Source organism: Schistocerca gregaria, chromosome 8, assembly GCF_023897955.1.
Source record: "Schistocerca gregaria isolate iqSchGreg1 chromosome 8, iqSchGreg1.2, whole genome shotgun sequence".
NCBI classification, from domain to species: Eukaryota; Metazoa; Arthropoda; class Insecta; order Orthoptera; family Acrididae; genus Schistocerca; species Schistocerca gregaria.
The window spans coordinates 110,328,688-110,342,244 of record NC_064927.1 but is presented as its reverse complement, the minus strand read 5'-3'; the positions used below and the strand labels follow the sequence as shown (position 1 = coordinate 110,342,244).

At 51.7% G+C, this 13,557-nt stretch overlaps 28 non-coding genes across 28 annotated transcripts; 18 read left to right on the top strand and 10 right to left on the bottom strand.

Annotated features, from left to right (window-relative positions):
* Positions 1-224: 224 nt before the first annotated feature.
* Trnad-guc (transfer RNA aspartic acid (anticodon GUC)) lies at positions 225-296 on the bottom strand. Its single transcript has one exon. It is a non-coding gene; the product is annotated as a tRNA-Asp (tRNA).
* A 732-nt stretch (positions 297-1,028) lies between these two features.
* Positions 1,029-1,101, top strand: Trnar-acg (transfer RNA arginine (anticodon ACG)). Its single transcript has one exon. It is a non-coding gene; the product is annotated as a tRNA-Arg (tRNA).
* A 286-nt stretch (positions 1,102-1,387) lies between these two features.
* On the top strand, positions 1,388-1,459 carry Trnam-cau (transfer RNA methionine (anticodon CAU)). Its single transcript has one exon. It is a non-coding gene; the product is annotated as a tRNA-Met (tRNA).
* A 232-nt stretch (positions 1,460-1,691) lies between these two features.
* Positions 1,692-1,763, bottom strand: Trnad-guc (transfer RNA aspartic acid (anticodon GUC)). The gene has a single exon. It is a non-coding gene; the product is annotated as a tRNA-Asp (tRNA).
* Positions 1,764-2,495: 732 nt separating this feature from the next.
* On the top strand, positions 2,496-2,568 carry Trnar-acg (transfer RNA arginine (anticodon ACG)). Its single transcript has one exon. It is a non-coding gene; the product is annotated as a tRNA-Arg (tRNA).
* A 286-nt stretch (positions 2,569-2,854) lies between these two features.
* Trnam-cau (transfer RNA methionine (anticodon CAU)) lies at positions 2,855-2,926 on the top strand. The gene has a single exon. It is a non-coding gene; the product is annotated as a tRNA-Met (tRNA).
* Positions 2,927-3,158: 232 nt separating this feature from the next.
* Positions 3,159-3,230, bottom strand: Trnad-guc (transfer RNA aspartic acid (anticodon GUC)). Its single transcript has one exon. It is a non-coding gene; the product is annotated as a tRNA-Asp (tRNA).
* A 732-nt stretch (positions 3,231-3,962) lies between these two features.
* Positions 3,963-4,035, top strand: Trnar-acg (transfer RNA arginine (anticodon ACG)). The gene has a single exon. It is a non-coding gene; the product is annotated as a tRNA-Arg (tRNA).
* Positions 4,036-4,321: 286 nt separating this feature from the next.
* On the top strand, positions 4,322-4,393 carry Trnam-cau (transfer RNA methionine (anticodon CAU)). Its single transcript has one exon. It is a non-coding gene; the product is annotated as a tRNA-Met (tRNA).
* Positions 4,394-4,625: 232 nt separating this feature from the next.
* Positions 4,626-4,697, bottom strand: Trnad-guc (transfer RNA aspartic acid (anticodon GUC)). Its single transcript has one exon. It is a non-coding gene; the product is annotated as a tRNA-Asp (tRNA).
* A 732-nt stretch (positions 4,698-5,429) lies between these two features.
* Trnar-acg (transfer RNA arginine (anticodon ACG)) lies at positions 5,430-5,502 on the top strand. Its single transcript has one exon. It is a non-coding gene; the product is annotated as a tRNA-Arg (tRNA).
* Positions 5,503-5,788: 286 nt separating this feature from the next.
* Positions 5,789-5,860, top strand: Trnam-cau (transfer RNA methionine (anticodon CAU)). The gene has a single exon. It is a non-coding gene; the product is annotated as a tRNA-Met (tRNA).
* Positions 5,861-6,092: 232 nt separating this feature from the next.
* On the bottom strand, positions 6,093-6,164 carry Trnad-guc (transfer RNA aspartic acid (anticodon GUC)). Its single transcript has one exon. It is a non-coding gene; the product is annotated as a tRNA-Asp (tRNA).
* A 732-nt stretch (positions 6,165-6,896) lies between these two features.
* Trnar-acg (transfer RNA arginine (anticodon ACG)) lies at positions 6,897-6,969 on the top strand. The gene has a single exon. It is a non-coding gene; the product is annotated as a tRNA-Arg (tRNA).
* A 286-nt stretch (positions 6,970-7,255) lies between these two features.
* Positions 7,256-7,327, top strand: Trnam-cau (transfer RNA methionine (anticodon CAU)). Its single transcript has one exon. It is a non-coding gene; the product is annotated as a tRNA-Met (tRNA).
* A 232-nt stretch (positions 7,328-7,559) lies between these two features.
* Positions 7,560-7,631, bottom strand: Trnad-guc (transfer RNA aspartic acid (anticodon GUC)). Its single transcript has one exon. It is a non-coding gene; the product is annotated as a tRNA-Asp (tRNA).
* A 732-nt stretch (positions 7,632-8,363) lies between these two features.
* On the top strand, positions 8,364-8,436 carry Trnar-acg (transfer RNA arginine (anticodon ACG)). The gene has a single exon. It is a non-coding gene; the product is annotated as a tRNA-Arg (tRNA).
* Positions 8,437-8,722: 286 nt separating this feature from the next.
* Trnam-cau (transfer RNA methionine (anticodon CAU)) lies at positions 8,723-8,794 on the top strand. The gene has a single exon. It is a non-coding gene; the product is annotated as a tRNA-Met (tRNA).
* Positions 8,795-9,026: 232 nt separating this feature from the next.
* On the bottom strand, positions 9,027-9,098 carry Trnad-guc (transfer RNA aspartic acid (anticodon GUC)). Its single transcript has one exon. It is a non-coding gene; the product is annotated as a tRNA-Asp (tRNA).
* Positions 9,099-9,830: 732 nt separating this feature from the next.
* Trnar-acg (transfer RNA arginine (anticodon ACG)) lies at positions 9,831-9,903 on the top strand. Its single transcript has one exon. It is a non-coding gene; the product is annotated as a tRNA-Arg (tRNA).
* A 286-nt stretch (positions 9,904-10,189) lies between these two features.
* Trnam-cau (transfer RNA methionine (anticodon CAU)) lies at positions 10,190-10,261 on the top strand. The gene has a single exon. It is a non-coding gene; the product is annotated as a tRNA-Met (tRNA).
* Positions 10,262-10,493: 232 nt separating this feature from the next.
* Trnad-guc (transfer RNA aspartic acid (anticodon GUC)) lies at positions 10,494-10,565 on the bottom strand. The gene has a single exon. It is a non-coding gene; the product is annotated as a tRNA-Asp (tRNA).
* A 732-nt stretch (positions 10,566-11,297) lies between these two features.
* On the top strand, positions 11,298-11,370 carry Trnar-acg (transfer RNA arginine (anticodon ACG)). Its single transcript has one exon. It is a non-coding gene; the product is annotated as a tRNA-Arg (tRNA).
* Positions 11,371-11,656: 286 nt separating this feature from the next.
* On the top strand, positions 11,657-11,728 carry Trnam-cau (transfer RNA methionine (anticodon CAU)). The gene has a single exon. It is a non-coding gene; the product is annotated as a tRNA-Met (tRNA).
* Positions 11,729-11,960: 232 nt separating this feature from the next.
* Positions 11,961-12,032, bottom strand: Trnad-guc (transfer RNA aspartic acid (anticodon GUC)). Its single transcript has one exon. It is a non-coding gene; the product is annotated as a tRNA-Asp (tRNA).
* Positions 12,033-12,764: 732 nt separating this feature from the next.
* Positions 12,765-12,837, top strand: Trnar-acg (transfer RNA arginine (anticodon ACG)). The gene has a single exon. It is a non-coding gene; the product is annotated as a tRNA-Arg (tRNA).
* Positions 12,838-13,123: 286 nt separating this feature from the next.
* Trnam-cau (transfer RNA methionine (anticodon CAU)) lies at positions 13,124-13,195 on the top strand. Its single transcript has one exon. It is a non-coding gene; the product is annotated as a tRNA-Met (tRNA).
* A 232-nt stretch (positions 13,196-13,427) lies between these two features.
* On the bottom strand, positions 13,428-13,499 carry Trnad-guc (transfer RNA aspartic acid (anticodon GUC)). The gene has a single exon. It is a non-coding gene; the product is annotated as a tRNA-Asp (tRNA).
* Positions 13,500-13,557: the final 58 nt, after the last annotated feature.

Genomic DNA, 13,557 nt, shown 5'->3' with positions numbered 1-13,557 from the left:
TTATTTGCAGACTGTGCCGAGCTCGATTATTACGCCCAGAGCGACTGCTGGGGTGTTTTGATTCAGATTCAACAGCAAACCTCGTAATTCTCCTCGTGTGAAGAATGCGAGAACCACTTCCTAAATTGTAGCCTTTGTTTATGTTTTTGCACCACCTATACTCCTTGATCTTCCGACCCACGCACGAGCAACACTCTAGCAGGTTTGTGAGATAAAAATCGCATCTCCCCGGCGGGGAATCGAACCCCGGTCTCCCGCGTGACAGGCGGGGATACTAACCACTATACTACCGAGGATGAGCTGTAGGCAGTTGCCAGTGTGATAGACACATGGTGCTAATAGCCGCCAACGTCCTTCACTAAGTTCGGCGGGTGATAGTGCTGCAACTAAAAATCGGATATGCCGCCTGGCGGGGAATCGGACCGCGGTCTCCCGCGTGACAGGCGGGGATACTAACCACTATACTACCGAGGAAGACGCAGCTAGTGTCTCGAATACACAATTATGTAACTCAAATAGCTGATACATCTGAAAACTAGCCTCCTGTTGCTGTCACAGAATGCTGCTACGAAATAAAATTATGCTCACTGTGAGGCTCGAATTCACAATCCCGGCATTGCTCACGGCTACTGCTTATAGGTACCGTGGGCTAACCAACTGCGCCACTGGGACTACAACCCAGTGCTCTCAGTTTGCGCTATTCACTTTGCTGTAAACCAGTGGTGCACACAGAAACATATGATCGCCACCTGATGCCATACGAATGCTTCGTGCTATTCTTGTTTCATATGCTACGCTTACATGCACATCAACGGGCTCTGGTCGTCGAGAAAACGCAGCAAATAGCGCGCCTTGCCTTCCGCTACCTGTCGAACAGTGAACGCAGATGTGTGGCAAGCTCTAAGCTCTGCAGGCGCACTGTGGCCACGCAGCTGAACGAGAGCTACCTTCCTTGGGAGCTTGCTGAGCCATGGAGAACACGTGTCTTAGCGAAGTGCCCTTGTCTAGTAATCGAAACTGCTGCCAGTGGCTCTGTGGCGCAACGGATAACGCGTCTGACTACGGATCAGAAGATTCCAGGTTCGAATCCTGGCAGAGTCGGTATTTTGTTAGTTGCGACGCGTAGCTGGGCAGTGGATTTCGTATGTCGCCGCATCGTGGAGTGCTTTGTTACTCCTGTGCATCTCGCAGCTGCATGTCGACGCGATCGTGGTAAATATCGCTGCCTGCAAGCGTCAGCGTAGCGTCAGTCGAGCAAAGTCGAGACAAGTCAAGCTGAGAGCTGTACGAGATGATACGCAACTAAGGACAGGCGTGTGAAAGCGACGCAGGCAACACTTTCCAAGTGTCTCTCTTCACGTAGCGAAGAGACAGAGCATCAACGCACAGCAGAGTGGCGCAGTGGAAGCGTGCTGGGCCCATAACCCAGAGGTCCGTGGATCGAAACCACGCTCTGCTAAAATTATTTTATTTGCAGACTGTGCCGAGCTCGATTATTACGCCCAGAGCGACTGCTGGGGTGTTTTGATTCAGATTCAACAGCAAACCTCGTAATTCTCCTCGTGTGAAGAATGCGAGAACCACTTCCTAAATTGTAGCCTTTGTTTATGTTTTTGCACCACCTATACTCCTTGATCTTCCGACCCACGCACGAGCAACACTCTAGCAGGTTTGTGAGATAAAAATCGCATCTCCCCGGCGGGGAATCGAACCCCGGTCTCCCGCGTGACAGGCGGGGATACTAACCACTATACTACCGAGGATGAGCTGTAGGCAGTTGCCAGTGTGATAGACACATGGTGCTAATAGCCGCCAACGTCCTTCACTAAGTTCGGCGGGTGATAGTGCTGCAACTAAAAATCGGATATGCCGCCTGGCGGGGAATCGGACCGCGGTCTCCCGCGTGACAGGCGGGGATACTAACCACTATACTACCGAGGAAGACGCAGCTAGTGTCTCGAATACACAATTATGTAACTCAAATAGCTGATACATCTGAAAACTAGCCTCCTGTTGCTGTCACAGAATGCTGCTACGAAATAAAATTATGCTCACCGTGAGGCTCGAATTCACAATCCCGGCATTGCTCACGGCTACTGCTTATAGGTACCGTGGGCTAACCAACTGCGCCACTGGGACTACAACCCAGTGCTCTCAGTTTGCGCTATTCACTTTGCTGTAAACCAGTGGTGCACACAGAAACATATGATCGCCACCTGATGCCATACGAATGCTTCGTGCTATTCTTGTTTCATATGCTACGCTTACATGCACATCAACGGGCTCTGGTCGTCGAGAAAACGCAGCAAATAGCGCGCCTTGCCTTCCGCTACCTGTCGAACAGTGAACGCAGATGTGTGGCAAGCTCTAAGCTCTGCAGGCGCACTGTGGCCACGCAGCTGAACGAGAGCTACCTTCCTTGGGAGCTTGCTGAGCCATGGAGAACACGTGTCTTAGCGAAGTGCCCTTGTCTAGTAATCGAAACTGCTGCCAGTGGCTCTGTGGCGCAACGGATAACGCGTCTGACTACGTATCAGAAGATTCCAGGTTCGAATCCTGGCAGAGTCGGTATTTTGTTAGTTGCGACGCGTAGCTGGGCAGTGGATTTCGTATGTCGCCGCATCGTGGAGTGCTTTGTTACTCCTGTGCATCTCGCAGCTGCATGTCGACGCGATCGTGGTAAATATCGCTGCCTGCAAGCGTCAGCGTAGCGTCAGTCGAGCAAAGTCGAGACAAGTCAAGCTGAGAGCTGTACGAGATGATACGCAACTAAGGACAGGCGTGTGAAAGCGACGCAGGCAACACTTTCCAAGTGTCTCTCTTCACGTAGCGAAGAGACAGAGCATCAACGCACAGCAGAGTGGCGCAGTGGAAGCGTGCTGGGCCCATAACCCAGAGGTCCGTGGATCGAAACCACGCTCTGCTAAAATTATTTTATTTGCAGACTGTGCCGAGCTCGATTATTACGCCCAGAGCGACTGCTGGGGTGTTTTGATTCAGATTCAACAGCAAACCTCGTAATTCTCCTCGTGTGAAGAATGCGAGAACCACTTCCTAAATTGTAGCCTTTGTTTATGTTTTTGCACCACCTATACTCCTTGATCTTCCGACCCACGCACGAGCAACACTCTAGCAGGTTTGTGAGATAAAAATCGCATCTCCCCGGCGGGGAATCGAACCCCGGTCTCCCGCGTGACAGGCGGGGATACTAACCACTATACTACCGAGGATGAGCTGTAGGCAGTTGCCAGTGTGATAGACACATGGTGCTAATAGCCGCCAACGTCCTTCACTAAGTTCGGCGGGTGATAGTGCTGCAACTAAAAATCGGATATGCCGCCTGGCGGGGAATCGGACCGCGGTCTCCCGCGTGACAGGCGGGGATACTAACCACTATACTACCGAGGAAGACGCAGCTAGTGTCTCGAATACACAATTATGTAACTCAAATAGCTGATACATCTGAAAACTAGCCTCCTGTTGCTGTCACAGAATGCTGCTACGAAATAAAATTATGCTCACCGTGAGGCTCGAATTCACAATCCCGGCATTGCTCACGGCTACTGCTTATAGGTACCGTGGGCTAACCAACTGCGCCACTGGGACTACAACCCAGTGCTCTCAGTTTGCGCTATTCACTTTGCTGTAAACCAGTGGTGCACACAGAAACATATGATCGCCACCTGATGCCATACGAATGCTTCGTGCTATTCTTGTTTCATATGCTACGCTTACATGCACATCAACGGGCTCTGGTCGTCGAGAAAACGCAGCAAATAGCGCGCCTTGCCTTCCGCTACCTGTCGAACAGTGAACGCAGATGTGTGGCAAGCTCTAAGCTCTGCAGGCGCACTGTGGCCACGCAGCTGAACGAGAGCTACCTTCCTTGGGAGCTTGCTGAGCCATGGAGAACACGTGTCTTAGCGAAGTGCCCTTGTCTAGTAATCGAAACTGCTGCCAGTGGCTCTGTGGCGCAACGGATAACGCGTCTGACTACGGATCAGAAGATTCCAGGTTCGAATCCTGGCAGAGTCGGTATTTTGTTAGTTGCGACGCGTAGCTGGGCAGTGGATTTCGTATGTCGCCGCATCGTGGAGTGCTTTGTTACTCCTGTGCATCTCGCAGCTGCATGTCGACGCGATCGTGGTAAATATCGCTGCCTGCAAGCGTCAGCGTAGCGTCAGTCGAGCAAAGTCGAGACAAGTCAAGCTGAGAGCTGTACGAGATGATACGCAACTAAGGACAGGCGTGTGAAAGCGACGCAGGCAACACTTTCCAAGTGTCCCTCTTCACTTAGCGAAGAGACAGAGCATCAACGCACAGCAGAGTGGCGCAGTGGAAGCGTGCTGGGCCCATAACCCAGAGGTCCGTGGATCGAAACCACGCTCTGCTAAAATTATTTTATTTGCAGACTGTGCCGACCTCGATTATTACGCCCAGAGCGACTGCTGGGGTGTTTTGATTCAGATTCAACAGCAAACCTCGTAATTCTCCTCGTGTGAAGAATGCGAGAACCACTTCCTAAATTGTAGCCTTTGTTTATGTTTTTGCACCACCTATACTCCTTGACCTTCCGACCCACGCACGAGCAACACTCTAGCAGGTTTGTGAGATAAAAATCGCATCTCCCCAGCGGGGAAACGAACCCCGGTCTCCCGCGTGACAGGCGGGGATACTAACCACTATACTACCGAGGATGAGCTGTAGGCAGTTGCCAGTGTGATAGACACATGGTGCTAATAGCCGCCAACGTCCTTCACTAAGTTCGGCGGGTGATAGTGCTGCAACTAAAAATCGGATATGCCGCCTGGCGGGGAATCGGACCGCGGTCTCCCGCGTGACAGGCGGGGATACTAACCACTATACTACCGAGGAAGACGCAGCTAGTGTCTCGAATACACAATTATGTAACTCAAATAGCTGATACATCTGAAAACTAGCCTCCTGTTGCTGTCACAGAATGCTGCTACGAAATAAAATTATGCTCACCGTGAGGCTCGAATTCACAATCCCGGCATTGCTCACGGCTACTGCTTATAGGTACCGTGGGCTAACCAACTGCGCCACTGGGACTACAACCCAGTGCTCTCAGTTTGCGCTATTCACTTTGCTGTAAACCAGTGGTGCACACAGAAACATATGATCGCCACCTGATGCCATACGAATGCTTCGTGCTATTCTTGTTTCATATGCTACGCTTACATGCACATCAACGGGCTCTGGTCGTCGAGAAAACGCAGCAAATAGCGCGCCTTGCCTTCCGCTACCTGTCGAACAGTGAACGCAGATGTGTGGCAAGCTCTAAGCTCTGCAGGCGCACTGTGGCCACGCAGCTGAACGAGAGCTACCTTCCTTGGGAGCTTGCTGAGCCATGGAGAACACGTGTCTTAGCGAAGTGCCCTTGTCTAGTAATCGAAACTGCTGCCAGTGGCTCTGTGGCGCAACGGATAACGCGTCTGACTACGGATCAGAAGATTCCAGGTTCGAATCCTGGCAGAGTCGGTATTTTGTTAGTTGCGACGCGTAGCTGGGCAGTGGATTTCGTATGTCGCCGCATCGTGGAGTGCTTTGTTACTCCTGTGCATCTCGCAGCTGCATGTCGACGCGATCGTGGTAAATATCGCTGCCTGCAAGCGTCAGCGTAGCGTCAGTCGAGCAAAGTCGAGACAAGTCAAGCTGAGAGCTGTACGAGATGATACGCAACTAAGGACAGGCGTGTGAAAGCGACGCAGGCAACACTTTCCAAGTGTCCCTCTTCACTTAGCGAAGAGACAGAGCATCAACGCACAGCAGAGTGGCGCAGTGGAAGCGTGCTGGGCCCATAACCCAGAGGTCCGTGGATCGAAACCACGCTCTGCTAAAATTATTTTATTTGCAGACTGTGCCGACCTCGATTATTACGCCCAGAGCGACTGCTGGGGTGTTTTGATTCAGATTCAACAGCAAACCTCGTAATTCTCCTCGTGTGAAGAATGCGAGAACCACTTCCTAAATTGTAGCCTTTGTTTATGTTTTTGCACCACCTATACTCCTTGACCTTCCGACCCACGCACGAGCAACACTCTAGCAGGTTTGTGAGATAAAAATCGCATCTCCCCAGCGGGGAAACGAACCCCGGTCTCCCGCGTGACAGGCGGGGATACTAACCACTATACTACCGAGGATGAGCTGTAGGCAGTTGCCAGTGTGATAGACACATGGTGCTAATAGCCGCCAACGTCCTTCACTAAGTTCGGCGGGTGATAGTGCTGCAACTAAAAATCGGATATGCCGCCTGGCGGGGAATCGGACCGCGGTCTCCCGCGTGACAGGCGGGGATACTAACCACTATACTACCGAGGAAGACGCAGCTAGTGTCTCGAATACACAATTATGTAACTCAAATAGCTGATACATCTGAAAACTAGCCTCCTGTTGCTGTCACAGAATGCTGCTACGAAATAAAATTATGCTCACCGTGAGGCTCGAATTCACAATCCCGGCATTGCTCACGGCTACTGCTTATAGGTACCGTGGGCTAACCAACTGCGCCACTGGGACTACAACCCAGTGCTCTCAGTTTGCGCTATTCACTTTGCTGTAAACCAGTGGTGCACACAGAAACATATGATCGCCACCTGATGCCATACGAATGCTTCGTGCTATTCTTGTTTCATATGCTACGCTTACATGCACATCAACGGGCTCTGGTCGTCGAGAAAACGCAGCAAATAGCGCGCCTTGCCTTCCGCTACCTGTCGAACAGTGAACGCAGATGTGTGGCAAGCTCTAAGCTCTGCAGGCGCACTGTGGCCACGCAGCTGAACGAGAGCTACCTTCCTTGGGAGCTTGCTGAGCCATGGAGAACACGTGTCTTAGCGAAGTGCCCTTGTCTAGTAATCGAAACTGCTGCCAGTGGCTCTGTGGCGCAACGGATAACGCGTCTGACTACGGATCAGAAGATTCCAGGTTCGAATCCTGGCAGAGTCGGTATTTTGTTAGTTGCGACGCGTAGCTGGGCAGTGGATTTCGTATGTCGCCGCATCGTGGAGTGCTTTGTTACTCCTGTGCATCTCGCAGCTGCATGTCGACGCGATCGTGGTAAATATCGCTGCCTGCAAGCGTCAGCGTAGCGTCAGTCGAGCAAAGTCGAGACAAGTCAAGCTGAGAGCTGTACGAGATGATACGCAACTAAGGACAGGCGTGTGAAAGCGACGCAGGCAACACTTTCCAAGTGTCTCTCTTCACGTAGCGAAGAGACAGAGCATCAACGCACAGCAGAGTGGCGCAGTGGAAGCGTGCTGGGCCCATAACCCAGAGGTCCGTGGATCGAAACCACGCTCTGCTAAAATTATTTTATTTGCAGACTGTGCCGAGCTCGATTATTACGCCCAGAGCGACTGCTGGGGTGTTTTGATTCAGATTCAACAGCAAACCTCGTAATTCTCCTCGTGTGAAGAATGCGAGAACCACTTCCTAAATTGTAGCCTTTGTTTATGTTTTTGCACCACCTATACTCCTTGATCTTCCGACCCACGCACGAGCAACACTCTAGCAGGTTTGTGAGATAAAAATCGCATCTCCCCGGCGGGGAATCGAACCCCGGTCTCCCGCGTGACAGGCGGGGATACTAACCACTATACTACCGAGGATGAGCTGTAGGCAGTTGCCAGTGTGATAGACACATGGTGCTAATAGCCGCCAACGTCCTTCACTAAGTTCGGCGGGTGATAGTGCTGCAACTAAAAATCGGATATGCCGCCTGGCGGGGAATCGGACCGCGGTCTCCCGCGTGACAGGCGGGGATACTAACCACTATACTACCGAGGAAGACGCAGCTAGTGTCTCGAATACACAATTATGTAACTCAAATAGCTGATACATCTGAAAACTAGCCTCCTGTTGCTGTCACAGAATGCTGCTACGAAATAAAATTATGCTCACCGTGAGGCTCGAATTCACAATCCCGGCATTGCTCACGGCTACTGCTTATAGGTACCGTGGGCTAACCAACTGCGCCACTGGGACTACAACCCAGTGCTCTCAGTTTGCGCTATTCACTTTGCTGTAAACCAGTGGTGCACACAGAAACATATGATCGCCACCTGATGCCATACGAATGCTTCGTGCTATTCTTGTTTCATATGCTACGCTTACATGCACATCAACGGGCTCTGGTCGTCGAGAAAACGCAGCAAATAGCGCGCCTTGCCTTCCGCTACCTGTCGAACAGTGAACGCAGATGTGTGGCAAGCTCTAAGCTCTGCAGGCGCACTGTGGCCACGCAGCTGAACGAGAGCTACCTTCCTTGGGAGCTTGCTGAGCCATGGAGAACACGTGTCTCAGCGAAGTGCCCTTGTCTAGTAATCGAAACTGCTGCCAGTGGCTCTGTGGCGCAACGGATAACGCGTCTGACTACGGATCAGAAGATTCCAGGTTCGAATCCTGGCAGAGTCGGTATTTTGTTAGTTGCGACGCGTAGCTGGGCAGTGGATTTCGTATGTCGCCGCATCGTGGAGTGCTTTGTTACTCCTGTGCATCTCGCAGCTGCATGTCGACGCGATCGTGGTAAATATCGCTGCCTGCAAGCGTCAGCGTAGCGTCAGTCGAGCAAAGTCGAGACAAGTCAAGCTGAGAGCTGTACGAGATGATACGCAACTAAGGACAGGCGTGTGAAAGCGACGCAGGCAACACTTTCCAAGTGTCTCTCTTCACGTAGCGAAGAGACAGAGCATCAACGCACAGCAGAGTGGCGCAGTGGAAGCGTGCTGGGCCCATAACCCAGAGGTCCGTGGATCGAAACCACGCTCTGCTAAAATTATTTTATTTGCAGACTGTGCCGAGCTCGATTATTACGCCCAGAGCGACTGCTGGGGTGTTTTGATTCAGATTCAACAGCAAACCTCGTAATTCTCCTCGTGTGAAGAATGCGAGAACCACTTCCTAAATTGTAGCCTTTGTTTATGTTTTTGCACCACCTATACTCCTTGATCTTCCGACCCACGCACGAGCAACACTCTAGCAGGTTTGTGAGATAAAAATCGCATCTCCCCGGCGGGGAATCGAACCCCGGTCTCCCGCGTGACAGGCGGGGATACTAACCACTATACTACCGAGGATGAGCTGTAGGCAGTTGCCAGTGTGATAGACACATGGTGCTAATAGCCGCCAACGTCCTTCACTAAGTTCCGCGGGTGATAGTGCTGCAACTAAAAATCGGATATGCCGCCTGGCGGGGAATCGGACCGCGGTCTCCCGCGTGACAGGCGGGGATACTAACCACTATACTACCGAGGAAGACGCAGCTAGTGTCTCGAATACACAATTATGTAACTCAAATAGCTGATACATCTGAAAACTAGCCTCCTGTTGCTGTCACAGAATGCTGCTACGAAATAAAATTATGCTCACCGTGAGGCTCGAATTCACAATCCCGGCATTGCTCACGGCTACTGCTTATAGGTACCGTGGGCTAACCAACTGCGCCACTGGGACTACAACCCAGTGCTCTCAGTTTGCGCTATTCACTTTGCTGTAAACCAGTGGTGCACACAGAAACATATGATCGCCACCTGATGCCATACGAATGCTTCGTGCTATTCTTGTTTCATATGCTACGCTTACATGCACATCAACGGGCTCTGGTCGTCGAGAAAACGCAGCAAATAGCGCGCCTTGCCTTCCGCTACCTGTCGAACAGTGAACGCAGATGTGTGGCAAGCTCTAAGCTCTGCAGGCGCACTGTGGCCACGCAGCTGAACGAGAGCTACCTTCCTTGGGAGCTTGCTGAGCCATGGAGAACACGTGTCTTAGCGAAGTGCCCTTGTCTAGTAATCGAAACTGCTGCCAGTGGCTCTGTGGCGCAACGGATAACGCGTCTGACTACGGATCAGAAGATTCCAGGTTCGAATCCTGGCAGAGTCGGTATTTTGTTAGTTGCGACGCGTAGCTGGGCAGTGGATTTCGTATGTCGCCGCATCGTGGAGTGCTTTGTTACTCCTGTGCATCTCGCAGCTGCATGTCGACGCGATCGTGGTAAATATCGCTGCCTGCAAGCGTCAGCGTAGCGTCAGTCGAGCAAAGTCGAGACAAGTCAAGCTGAGAGCTGTACGAGATGATACGCAACTAAGGACAGGCGTGTGAAAGCGACGCAGGCAACACTTTCCAAGTGTCTCTCTTCACGTAGCGAAGAGACAGAGCATCAACGCACAGCAGAGTGGCGCAGTGGAAGCGTGCTGGGCCCATAACCCAGAGGTCCGTGGATCGAAACCACGCTCTGCTAAAATTATTTTATTTGCAGACTGTGCCGAGCTCGATTATTACGCCCAGAGCGACTGCTGGGGTGTTTTGATTCAGATTCAACAGCAAACCTCGTAATTCTCCTCGTGTGAAGAATGCGAGAACCACTTCCTAAATTGTAGCCTTTGTTTATGTTTTTGCACCACCTATACTCCTTGATCTTCCGACCCACGCACGAGCAACACTCTAGCAGGTTTGTGAGATAAAAATCGCATCTCCCCGGCGGGGAATCGAACCCCGGTCTCCCGCGTGACAGGCGGGGATACTAACCACTATACTACCGAGGATGAGCTGTAGGCAGTTGCCAGTGTGATAGACACATGGTGCTAATAGCCGCCAACGTCCTTCACTAAGTTCGGCGGGTGATAGTGCTGCAACTAAAAATCGGATATGCCGCCTGGCGGGGAATCGGACCGCGGTCTCCCGCGTGACAGGCGGGGATACTAACCACTATACTACCGAGGAAGACGCAGCTAGTGTCTCGAATACACAATTATGTAACTCAAATAGCTGATACATCTGAAAACTAGCCTCCTGTTGCTGTCACAGAATGCTGCTACGAAATAAAATTATGCTCACCGTGAGGCTCGAATTCACAATCCCGGCATTGCTCACGGCTACTGCTTATAGGTACCGTGGGCTAACCAACTGCGCCACTGGGACTACAACCCAGTGCTCTCAGTTTGCGCTATTCACTTTGCTGTAAACCAGTGGTGCACACAGAAACATATGATCGCCACCTGATGCCATACGAATGCTTCGTGCTATTCTTGTTTCATATGCTACGCTTACATGCACATCAACGGGCTCTGGTCGTCGAGAAAACGCAGCAAATAGCGCGCCTTGCCTTCCGCTACCTGTCGAACAGTGAACGCAGATGTGTGGCAAGCTCTAAGCTCTGCAGGCGCACTGTGGCCACGCAGCTGAACGAGAGCTACCTTCCTTGGGAGCTTGCTGAGCCATGGAGAACACGTGTCTTAGCGAAGTGCCCTTGTCTAGTAATCGAAACTGCTGCCAGTGGCTCTGTGGCGCAACGGATAACGCGTCTGACTACGGATCAGAAGATTCCAGGTTCGAATCCTGGCAGAGTCGGTATTTTGTTAGTTGCGACGCGTAGCTGGGCAGTGGATTTCGTATGTCGCCGCATCGTGGAGTGCTTTGTTACTCCTGTGCATCTCGCAGCTGCATGTCGACGCGATCGTGGTAAATATCGCTGCCTGCAAGCGTCAGCGTAGCGTCAGTCGAGCAAAGTCGAGACAAGTCAAGCTGAGAGCTGTACGAGATGATACGCAACTAAGGACAGGCGTGTGAAAGCGACGCAGGCAACACTTTCCAAGTGTCTCTCTTCACGTAGCGAAGAGACAGAGCATCAACGCACAGCAGAGTGGCGCAGTGGAAGCGTGCTGGGCCCATAACCCAGAGGTCCGTGGATCGAAACCACGCTCTGCTAAAATTATTTTATTTGCAGACTGTGCCGAGCTCGATTATTACGCCCAGAGCGACTGCTGGGGTGTTTTGATTCAGATTCAACAGCAAACCTCGTAATTCTCCTCGTGTGAAGAATGCGAGAACCACTTCCTAAATTGTAGCCTTTGTTTATGTTTTTGCACCACCTATACTCCTTGATCTTCCGACCCACGCACGAGCAACACTCTAGCAGGTTTGTGAGATAAAAATCGCATCTCCCCGGCGGGGAATCGAACCCCGGTCTCCCGCGTGACAGGCGGGGATACTAACCACTATACTACCGAGGATGAGCTGTAGGCAGTTGCCAGTGTGATAGACACATGGTGCTAATAGCCGCCAACGTCCTTCACTAAGTTCGGCGGGTGATAGTGCTGCAACTAAAAATCGGATATGCCGCCTGGCGGGGAATCGGACCGCGGTCTCCCGCGTGACAGGCGGGGATACTAACCACTATACTACCGAGGAAGACGCAGCTAGTGTCTCGAATACACTAGATCGCGTGTTAAATAGCTGATACATCTGAAAACTAGCCTCCTGTTGCTGTCACAGAATGCTGCTACGAAATAAAATTATGCTCACCGTGAGGCTCGAATTCACAATCCCGGCATTGCTCACGGCTACTGCTTATAGGTACCGTGGGCTAACCAACTGCGCCACTGGGACTACAACCCAGTGCTCTCAGTTTGCGCTATTCACTTTGCTGTAAACCAGTGGTGCACACAGAAACATATGATCGCCACCTGATGCCATACGAATGCTTCGTGCTATTCTTGTTTCATATGCTACGCTTACATGCACATCAACGGGCTCTGGTCGTCGAGAAAACGCAGCAAATAGCGCGCCTTGCCTTCCGCTACCTGTCGAACAGTGAACGCAGATGTGTGGCAAGCTCTAAGCTCTGCAGGCGCACTGTGGCCACGCAGCTGAACGAGAGCTACCTTCCTTGGGAGCTTGCTGAGCCATGGAGAACACGTGTCTTAGCGAAGTGCCCTTGTCTAGTAATCGAAACTGCTGCCAGTGGCTCTGTGGCGCAACGGATAACGCGTCTGACTACGGATCAGAAGATTCCAGGTTCGAATCCTGGCAGAGTCGGTATTTTGTTAGTTGCGACGCGTAGCTGGGCAGTGGATTTCGTATGTCGCCGCATCGTGGAGTGCTTTGTTACTCCTGTGCATCTCGCAGCTGCATGTCGACGCGATCGTGGTAAATATCGCTGCCTGCAAGCGTCAGCGTAGCGTCAGTCGAGCAAAGTCGAGACAAGTCAAGCTGAGAGCTGTACGAGATGATACGCAACTAAGGACAGGCGTGTGAAAGCGACGCAGGCAACACTTTCCAAGTGTCCCTCTTCACTTAGCGAAGAGACAGAGCATCAACGCACAGCAGAGTGGCGCAGTGGAAGCGTGCTGGGCCCATAACCCAGAGGTCCGTGGATCGAAACCACGCTCTGCTAAAATTATTTTATTTGCAGACTGTGCCGACCTCGATTATTACGCCCAGAGCGACTGCTGGGGTGTTTTGATTCAGATTCAACAGCAAACCTCGTAATTCTCCTCGTGTGAAGAATGCGAGAACCACTTCCTAAATTGTAGCCTTTGTTTATGTTTTTGCACCACCTATACTCCTTGACCTTCCGACCCACGCACGAGCAACACTCTAGCAGGTTTGTGAGATAAAAATCGCATCTCCCCAGCGGGGAAACGAACCCCGGTCTCCCGCGTGACAGGCGGGGATACTAACCACTATACTACCGAGGATGAGCTGAGGCAGTTGCCAGTGTGATAGACACATGGTGCTAATAGCCGCCAACGTCCT